We start from the raw sequence: 9,939 nt of genomic DNA on the forward strand, positions 1-9,939 counted from the left end.
TGCACGTTTTGCAGCTAAATGTTCAATAGTCAGCTAATGAGCAGTATTAACTGTAAAGACTGATTGGTGTAATTGCATAGTGTGAAAGCAGCCTAGGTTTCTTGATTGTAACATTTCTCAGTGGTCAGCTTCAATCAGTTATTCATACATGAAAGCAGAAAATTTTATTTGGCTACATTGAATAGCATCTGTTATTGAACAGTGTTTAGAGCACATGTATCCCTTGTGCCAGGGTATGTTTCTGGGTGACACCTTTCAGATGTATGGAGGATGGGAGTAAAAAGAATCTTTTATTTCCTGGTTCCCTATCTCCACCATCACCTTCTCGCAAACTTCATCCAACATCAACTTCTTTGCTCTAAAATATGATCATGTCATTTTTGTAAATTGCTATTACAAAGAGTTAAAAATTGTTCTTTAAATGTAAATTAGTCAAGACTTCTTCCAGTGGCCTTGTGCCTTAGCCATGATTAATTTCTTATTGTGTGGACTTGGAGAGATAATATATTTATTTACCCGGGACTTACCATGCCTTTATCCACAGAAGATCAGTTTAACAGAAGCTTGGCCCCAGCCGTGGAGTAAGTTGGCAGCCGGCAGGAGCAAAGCTGTGTCAGGACAAATGTATACTCACCATCTTCTCTGGTTGGCTTTCAGCTGGTTACACCACAGGAGTCTTTCTATGGGCTGTGTATCCTGTGACCAGGAACTGCTGCACTCGACCCTGGTCCCTCTTGGCTTGTGGAGGCCTGTCGGGAGGCATTAGGTTCATGCTGGTGGAGATCCTTAGTCAGTGGCTCCCTGAAGGAAAATGAGGCAAACAGCCAGCTTCTGTTGAACAGGTGGTAGTTAGACCTAAGATCTGGTTGGGGGGTGGGAGGGAAAGAATCTCTCCAAAATTACCAGTGCTGCTGGTTTTCACACTGTACTCGTACCCCTCTTTCTAATAAATGGTTATTTAGAAACTAATCCAAAAATATCTCTAGCAGCATCTGGAGTCTTCTAACTTTTCCACCTTCCTTAGCAGCCTGGATTTGGGCCCAAGTTAGGAATGGACACCCCACTGGGGTGCGAGCAAAAGAGGAAGCATGTTCTTAGCCATGCATCAGTGGAGGCCCCTACTGGGAGAGGGGATTATCACAAGGCAGCAGGCAGCCCTGTACCCCAGCCTGCTGAGTTCATGTTTGTGCCACAGGATGTGGAGCGAAGGAAATGTGAGGCCAAAGTGGTCGCTCCAAATTTTCTTATACAATAGCTTATTCGAGCAGATTGGGAATGCCTCTTAAGAGATTTGTTAGGTGTGCATGTTCCTTTAACAAGATGGCTACCACAGATGGTGGGTTCAGAAATTCTAATTGAAATAAATACTTACTATGCATGTTTATTTTACATTTCTATAGCCAGCTTTTCTTTATGGGATGCCATTCTGTACTTCACTGAATAAGGCAAGCTGACTCCTAACCTTTGACCACCTGGTTTCCAAAATAAATTATGGTTTAAAATTAAATTCTGACAAAAGATTTCTTAACTTAATTTTGGCCCTATATTTAGTGATATTTTAAATGATATGGAAGAATTAGCCACCAAGATTAATAAGGATCTCTTCAGTGTCACTGAATTTGTGTTTTAATGTGCAGCAATGATGTTTGTATCATTAATTCTTTTGATGTGGTGATAAGTTCATGTTTTATTCTGCTTTGACTGTTAATGAGAGAGCTGAGTATCTTTAGTTCCAAATGATTTAGATCCAAGTCTTTAGATGCTCTATTAGTTCCCTCTTATATTCCTTCTTCTGCTCCCTCCCCTACCAACACCTTTCACTTCCATAGGATCTCTCTTATAGGAAGCACCGTGTTGACCTCAAGGATACTTGAAGCCTAAGACAAAAATGTAAAAATCAGTTTCTCACTCATAATAAGTAAGTTCATACTCAGTTCCTAAATTCTCTTCCTAAGGAGCATTAATGCTTTTATTATTACTAAATTACAAACAGTTTGAAACAGTACTTTAAAATTCACAACAATTGCTTTCTTTTTAAATTTTGTGTATCAGTTTTGTATTATTGGATGTGAATTTTTTAGAATAAATTAGCTCAGGAAAAGTATATCATTTGACAGCAGGATACTTTGTTGTTGATTTCCACAGCACTGCTAATTTTCAGCATTGAGCTTGCTTACAATGTGCTAAAGCTCTTTGAGAAGTTATAATGTCTTAAACATTTATAGGAGGCCTAAGGGTATTAACTTACTGTAATTTTCTGAAGATTCATTATCCAAAACCTTAATTCATTATAACAACTCTTATGAAAACCTATAGAACCAGTGTTTTCTCTTGTTTGCACAGAATGAGAGATTCATTGTTCTTTTTAATTTGTTTCATGTGGTGCTTTTGAGTACATTTCATAGAGGGCTGTTATTGAATTTCTGTGACTGTCATTATATATCCATACAACCTTTAGGAACTAATATTCTGGGTTTCCCAGTTCTGTAATCTACTTCAAATTTAAGAATTGACATAATTAGTTTCTTCAAAGTTATAACCAGAATGTTAGAGACAAAGCTGCAGATACCCAAGACCAAGGATTAGGACTGGAAAAAAGAAAGCAATTTAAAAAAATTATCGTAGCATATCCTTTTATTCTTTATTAAATTAGTCTTACAACTCAGAATCTTGTTGCTGTTAGTATATTTATTTCCTTGTCTGGTTTTCCATTTTAAAACCACATACAAGATCGTTTAAGCTACCTGCAAATGCACAGGCAGTATCTGTCATTGGATTGAGACGTTAGGGACAGTATCAGATCCTTGAAGCATTATGTATATACCCGAATGCCCTGTTCTGAAATTTATAAACACCTTTGCAATAAATTAAATAGAAATAAGAAAACAGATATATTAAAACCGTTTTGGGGGAGCATGCCTTCTTAATTCTGTAATGATAATTATATTTCTAACTAATTTCTATATTTCAAAACTGGAAAAATGGGAGACTGGTTTAAATGGGTGATTTTGCTAGCATCTAAGACAGTGACAGGAGTCCCTGGGTGGCACAAACAGTTAAGCACTTGACTACTGACCGAAAGTTTGGTGGTTCAAACCCACACAGAGGTACCTTGGAAGAAAGAACTGGCAGTCTGCTTCTGAAAGGTTGCAGCCTTGAAAATCCTACGGAGCACATTTCTACTCTGAAACACATGAGGTTGCCATGAGTTGGAATTGATTCAATGGCAGCTGGAAAAGACAACAATTTAGAAGTAGAAAGAATTGTTTTTTTATCATGAAATTTTGAAGCGATTGCCTTATACCTTTAACAAATACAGTTTCTGACTGGGACTAAAATGTGTTGATTGACTGAATATATATGTAGAGATTTCAGTTATTAATATAAATTTTAAGGTTGTGCTTGTTTTGTTCCTCTGAATCAGAAAACCAAGATTCAGAGACTTTAAGTAACAGCTAGTTAGTGGCAGATACAGAATTCAAATCCAGATATCTTTGGGACCAAAGCCTACGCTGTTTTTTACTTTGCTATGTTTATCAAGACAGTATTCTAAGCACTACTGGAGATGCAAACAAATAGACATTTTCCCTGCCCTCAGGGGACACATGCTTAAACTGGAGGAGGGGGAGATATTTGCATAGAAAATTAATACTACAACAAGATGATATTCTATTATACTGTAGGAGAAGTGTGTACAACAGGGTGGCAACAGTGAATGCTCTGTGGACTAGAGGCAGAAGAGAGCCCTGTTTACTGGATCCAGGAGTGCCTGTCCAAAAATATTATTTAAGCATCAAAGCTATACTTTTTTAAAATAACAAAATTTTGCCAGTGTTTATCTCTGGAGAATAGGATTACGGGTATATTATTTTTACAAGAAAACAAAAAAGCCCTTTTTAAAAACACGCTTTTTTTTTTTTTTTGATTCTTTTCCTTTTGTTAAAAATTATGACTGAAATGAAATTGGCCCAAAATGTACAGTTTAACATTACATTCTGTTCATTTGTTTAACAAACATTTATTGAGTTTTAGGCATGGGAGATACAAGATGGAGCATCATCTCTGCCCCTATGGAGCCTGTAGTCTAGTGGGACGATGAAGGCATGTGAAAAAGAAGGAAGGCGCAGACAGGCAAAAACTGGGTTGCCACATGTGCACCTCTGGCTGTGTGAAACCTAACCAAAGGCGTCACTGTCTATTGAGCAGCATTATATTGCCCATCCTTCTGTGAAAGATGACAACACAATGAGTTTAGTCTCTTATTTCTAAGATTCTTGCTTATAATTTTTCATTATGATCAGATTATCTGAATTGATTCTGAAATAAAAGATTGGGGGTCTATAAACTAAATATGAGGTTTTTTGTTTTCTCTTCTTGCATTCCTATGCTCACTCCTACATCTTTTCTTAAAATGAGTATTGTGACATGTAGTTTTTTGTTTTTGCTGTTATAAAATATTTTTGGTGAAGTAATGAAAGTTTTGGAAAATGTTGAAAAATCCTAAACATTGTACTCAGATTTTTTTTTTGTAGAAAATTTTTCACAGACTTGTGTTTTATGATAAACAATTTGTAGGTATGTCCTCACTGGACAAATTACTTCTTACCTCAAAACTGTTCAATGAAGATTTTACTGTTGGTGGTATAATTAAATTCCAAATGTTTGGAGACATTTTCATATTGTCTGCACATTCTTTGAATGATAAGGTGCCTTGGAAAATGTGAGACAGTCTTTTAAAATAAATGCTGTAATCATACATTGATTTTAAATGACCCTGTCACACGTGAAAACAAATCAGATTGTTGCTCTTAATGAGCTTTTCAATTTACTATTCAGTAGATCAGATAAGTGGATTTAAGAGGTAATGATCCTGTTTAGTACTCAAGCTTGACTGTCAGATCCTAGTAGTGGAGAGAAATCCCCAGGGACAAAAGCGTTGACACAGTTCTAGATGGGATAATGGGAATCAAAGCTAATGGATGATAAAAGGAATGGTGCAAGTTACAAGGATAATTGTGGATTAAAGCACTGCCATGTGTCAATGTTGACTGTTTTTTCTAGTATCTTATTGGGTCGAATCTGATGCTTTGAGAAACTGTTTTGACAGCAGAGCACAACAGACCTGCCTGCTTAGCTTTTTCCTCACTTGAACACCAGGGACACATCAGAGGAAAGCTTTTCCTTGTAAGAACCACCAATTAAAAAGAATACATTTTCTAAGTGTTAAAAATCACCTTTTAGAAATTTTTTAATTACTCTTATTGTTCATTGTGGCATAGTTGAAATCAAAATTAGATATATTCTGAGCTTTGCCACAAAAAAGTAGCACTTATGGTCTTGAAAATGTAAAATTTGGTTTTACAAAAATGCAATGTAGTCATCGTATTGTTCAAAATAAGAAAATTAACCTGGAGGAAAGAATGAAAGGAAAATAGGCTAGTTGGGATAATCTCATCATCATGTCCTTTCCCACAAACCAGTAAGTCAGAAACATGGAATCGTTATTAATTTTGTTTATCTATAAGGATGATCCTTTGTAACACCAGAAGAATTTGTGCTTTGAGTTGTGGAAGGGCCGGTTTAAACTGATCCAGCCATGCTTTCATCTTTCTTACATGAAAGTGCCTTTATAATTCCAGTCAGAGTTAGGGGCACAGTCTGAGGCCATGGAACAGAGTAAAATTGGGACAGCAAGGCAGACAGTAGGGTATCGAGTCCCCACTGTTACCAGATTTTAAAAATCAGGCATATTTGAAAGATTTCATTCGAAAAAGGTGCTGCTAAAATAGAAGTTTAAAGACAATTGCTATAATCAACTACCAGATATTCGTAAGTTAAAAATAACAATACGAGCTACTTTCTCCTCTTCTTTTCTGTTGTAATTTATGATCCTGTGTCTTTTGTCCATGGAATCCAATATATACTTAATAAGAAAGATCTTCATTTTTCATCGTCTGTGTAATAGTCACATTATAATATGGCCCCAGTGGAGCAAACTCATGACTCTTGTCGTTACACATTAAGAACACATGTATTATTTACTTGACAAATATTGTGCTAGGTGCTGGGACACAAAGAATAAGGCACAGTACCCGTCCTTAAGGAGTCCCAGTGTAGTAGGAGTGATGGATACCCAAACAATTACAGTGTGAAAAACACAATGATAGCGGAATGGACCAAATGCCATGGAAACATAAAGGAGAGCACAGTTCATCCTGCCCGGGAAGTGGAAGAAGGCTTCAGAGGAGGTGACATTTGAATGATAATCAGGGGAAGAAGAGAAAGAAGGCTAATTCAGGCAAAATGAACAGCAAGTGAACACACAGAAATCTGAAATCACGTGAAAACCTTTAATGATCCATCAGCATTTCAGTGTGGCTTGAGGTTGAGAGAAATAGTGGAAGATGAGGTATGTTGGGCTCAGTTCGTGAAGGGCCTTGCGTGCCATTAATCCTGTCAGTATTTTCCTAGGGGCCCAGTTCCTTCCCAAGGGAAACTTCCCTTTCTACATACCATTCTTCCTCGAGCCCTCTAGGTACGCTTCAAGATTTCTGATCCTTTAGGATTGGTGGTAACTGGCTTCCCTAGGTTCTCTCTCCCTAGCTCCTTCCTCCCCTCAAATATATTAACAAGCATGCCTAACCTTATGGGCAAAGTCACAGGTGTGGTCATTGAAATGCCTTTCTGTAGGGCTCAGAAGTTAGCAGAAGAGACAACAGTAATTTGAATTCCAATCTTCTTTTCTCTCTCTCTCACTCTCTCCCACAGCCTCTCCTCTCCGCCCTCTTGCCCCTTCTCTCCTTTCATCTCCACTTTTCCCACTTCTGTTCCTCCTTTAAATTCAGTCTTACAGCCTAAGGAACCTTCTGGACGTAGGACTTAGATCAAAACTCTGGAACACAAGCTTCTGGTTTGAATGGTGTTTGAAGTCCAGATATGAGACTGTATAACTCTGGGTGATTGGCGGCTCCCTATGATTTTTATCTTACCTTCATGACCTATGGCACTCTATCAGGCTGGTGTTTACAAACCAAAAGCAGAAGGTAGAGGAAGTGGAAGCTAAGTTGCTATACTATAGGAAAGGGACAGATTAGGAAAAGGTGAGAGAATACAACCACAAGGGATCAAATCACAGAAGAGAAATCACCCATACAGCTGGCGTCTGGCAGGGATGGCCTGGAATCGCACCAGAGCATCAGGGAGTATGGAGGTGTCAACCCACCTCTCAGCTTTGCCAGGCTACTAGGGACATTCCATTGGCTGTCGGTGCCATTCTCCCACTTGGAGTGAAACATGTGTTGATAAGCTCACTGTGGCTGGGGTTGGACTGAAATGTTGCACCCCATACTCTGCAACCAACACTCCCTAATCGAAAGCTCAGTGGATTCCCAGCCCCTGATGTTTTCAGCAGAGAAGCCCTAAGCTTGGGATTTCGGCGTGGAAAGTAAGAGCTCTATGTGGGGGAGCTTAAATAGAGGGTATTTGGGAAGAATTTCCATAAATTTTTTACCTTTGATTTTTGAAATCCTTATTTTTATAACTGCCTTGCATGAACCTGAGTTAGTTGGTGTTTTGCTGAGACCTGGAATAGATGGCGGTTTTATAATGTTAGAGCCATTTATTGAGGCACTCCACTTTCTTGTCCTTTGCATGCCTGTCCCCATCTTTGAAAAAGGTATGATATACCATTTTGAGAAAAAATAAATTATTATATGGTATGATGGGAATAAATTGTGAGTGTGTGTGTATATGTGTTTATTTCAAAACAAGAGAGGTACTTCCTGAAGGACGTATTAGTAAATTTTTAAGTTATAATAAATTTTTTTAATTCTTCATTTGCTGTCCTCACCCACACCTTAACTTCAGCATGGATGCAACAATGCACTAAATCTTGTATTTGTTCAGTTTGAATACTCTTCTGAATATATGTTAATGTTAAAGCTTTTAACAATGAAATGTTTTCATGCAGGTATATGCCCGTATGTCAGAAGTCTTAGGAATAACAGATGACAACCACGTTCTAGAAACATTCATGACGAAAATGTGAGTTCCTACTTTGCTGCTTTGATATTTCTTTTGTTGTTGTTTTAAATCTAATAGGTCGCTTTGTTTTTGTTGTTAGTTGACACTGAGTTGATTCTTATTCTCCTTACTGTGTTTAAATCTCTTCACAGATCCTGAATTGTTTTTAAATAAAGGATTTTTAAATTATGCTTTAATTCTTGGCATATTAGCTTTGTTCTTAACTGAAAGTTAATTTCACATGTTTAAAACTCAGATACTACCCAAACAACATTCTAGATTGTCAGGGTATCCATGCAACATCAAAACACAGTTTTAAAAAGTTGGCTAACACCTGACTCTTTAGGTCAATTAGATAGCTCTTTTTTTTTTTTTTTTTTTTAATTTTAAAGACCAACTGAAGAGCTATTGCAAATTAGAATCATTGAGAGAGGCCTGATTGCCTTAAGACAGGGCATCCATTGGTTTCAACAGGAACCTATGGCTGTCAGAAACATTCATGGAAGACTGTTCTTCAGTGAGCCTTATAATCTTAGCAGAATTAACTAGTTTGTACTCATAGACATAACTTTGCACACTTAGGCTAACCCTGCGTGCCTCTACTTGGCATTCCACTTGGCTCCAGAGAACAAAGCTAGATAAACAGTCATGATCATAAGAAGTGAGTCTCAGGGCCACTTCATGAGAAGTGAGTCTTGGAGTTTGTTAGTTGATTTCTTGACAGTAACTGTGAGTCTCTTTTTGACTCCCTTTGTAACTCCTGCTTTCACTCCCTAATATGTTTGTTTTTAATACAAACCTAATGTTTCTTCTGTGAAACACTCAGGCAACTTTTTAATTTACAAAACAATTTATGGAATTGTACACCATTTGGAGAATAATGTTCATTGTAGATTGATAGTATATAATTTTGAATGTGCTATAAAAAGAGTAGAATAGAAAATGTTCCATTGGTATTTGAAACTGCTTTTTACTTGGTGAGATATTTGTGGTTTCGGTCATCTAACTTAACATACATGAATGAAGGTATCATTTCCATGGCTCTTCCTACACAACTAAGTATCTTACTTACAATTAAAGCCTTTTTTCATTTTCATTGTTCATATTTAGTGTTACAAACCTTAAATACTGGGGAAGATGTGAACCCGTAATTTCAAGGACTCTTCAGTTCCTAAATGACCTTTCTGTTGGATATCCTTTTTAACTATGTATCTGATATTATATATAAGCAACCTAACAAGCACACTCTGTTGGCCAGGTATTTTCCTTCTTTATATATATTTTTTTTAATATAATGCCTTTCATTTAGCCTTCTCTGCAAATGCGTTCTTTTGAAAGGTTTATATTGATTGCATGCTATGAAGCGCTTACTCAGAGTTGCAATTGAATTTATATGGATATATAGATTCCTTAACTAGTTAAAGTTATGTTTATACCCACCCAGGTTAATAAATGGTTACATAAGAAGGTATGCAACCAAATGTGCTTTAGTCCATGGTTTTTCCTAGTTGTTAGGAAGTTCTCATTCTGAAGCAAAATGTGTAATTTTAAGAAGGTCAAAATGTTCTTAAAAAAAATCACCTTATGTAAACTGAGTCCTAAGAGTAAATGTATTTTCAATATTCAATTGAGAACATCATTTTCATTAGCTGAGAGGCACAAAGCACTAATAGGAAGAAAATTGTAAGTTTTTTGACCACTTCTTTGATTATTGGCCCTCCCAAATCAACAACTTAAGTAGTTTATAGTAAGATTTCTCATTACAAATTAAATGCTTCGATTTTTCCCTATAACAGATTTTTTTAAATCTAAAACCAGAAATCATCTTTTCTTATTAGAATGTACTTGATACTATTGTCATGTATCGACCAGTGAGAGAGTAGCATGTAGATTGTCTTTTATATGTCAGCTATCAAA

The 9,939-nt window shown here is 36.8% G+C and overlaps 1 long non-coding RNA gene across 1 annotated transcript in view; it reads left to right on the forward strand.

The window, feature by feature from the left end:
* Nucleotides 1–9,202, forward strand: part of LOC135229936 (uncharacterized) — a 124,251-nt gene extending 115,049 nt beyond the window's left edge. Inside the window, exons 2-3 of the long non-coding RNA XR_010320608.1 lie at nt 7,970–8,043; nt 9,133–9,202. This is a non-coding gene — a long non-coding RNA (uncharacterized LOC135229936). The remainder of the gene's footprint in view (nt 1–7,969; nt 8,044–9,132) is intronic.
* Nucleotides 9,203–9,939: the final 737 nt, after the last annotated feature.

This window comes from Loxodonta africana, chromosome 2 (genome assembly GCF_030014295.1).
Source record: "Loxodonta africana isolate mLoxAfr1 chromosome 2, mLoxAfr1.hap2, whole genome shotgun sequence".
Classification (NCBI taxonomy): Eukaryota; Metazoa; Chordata; class Mammalia; order Proboscidea; family Elephantidae; genus Loxodonta; species Loxodonta africana.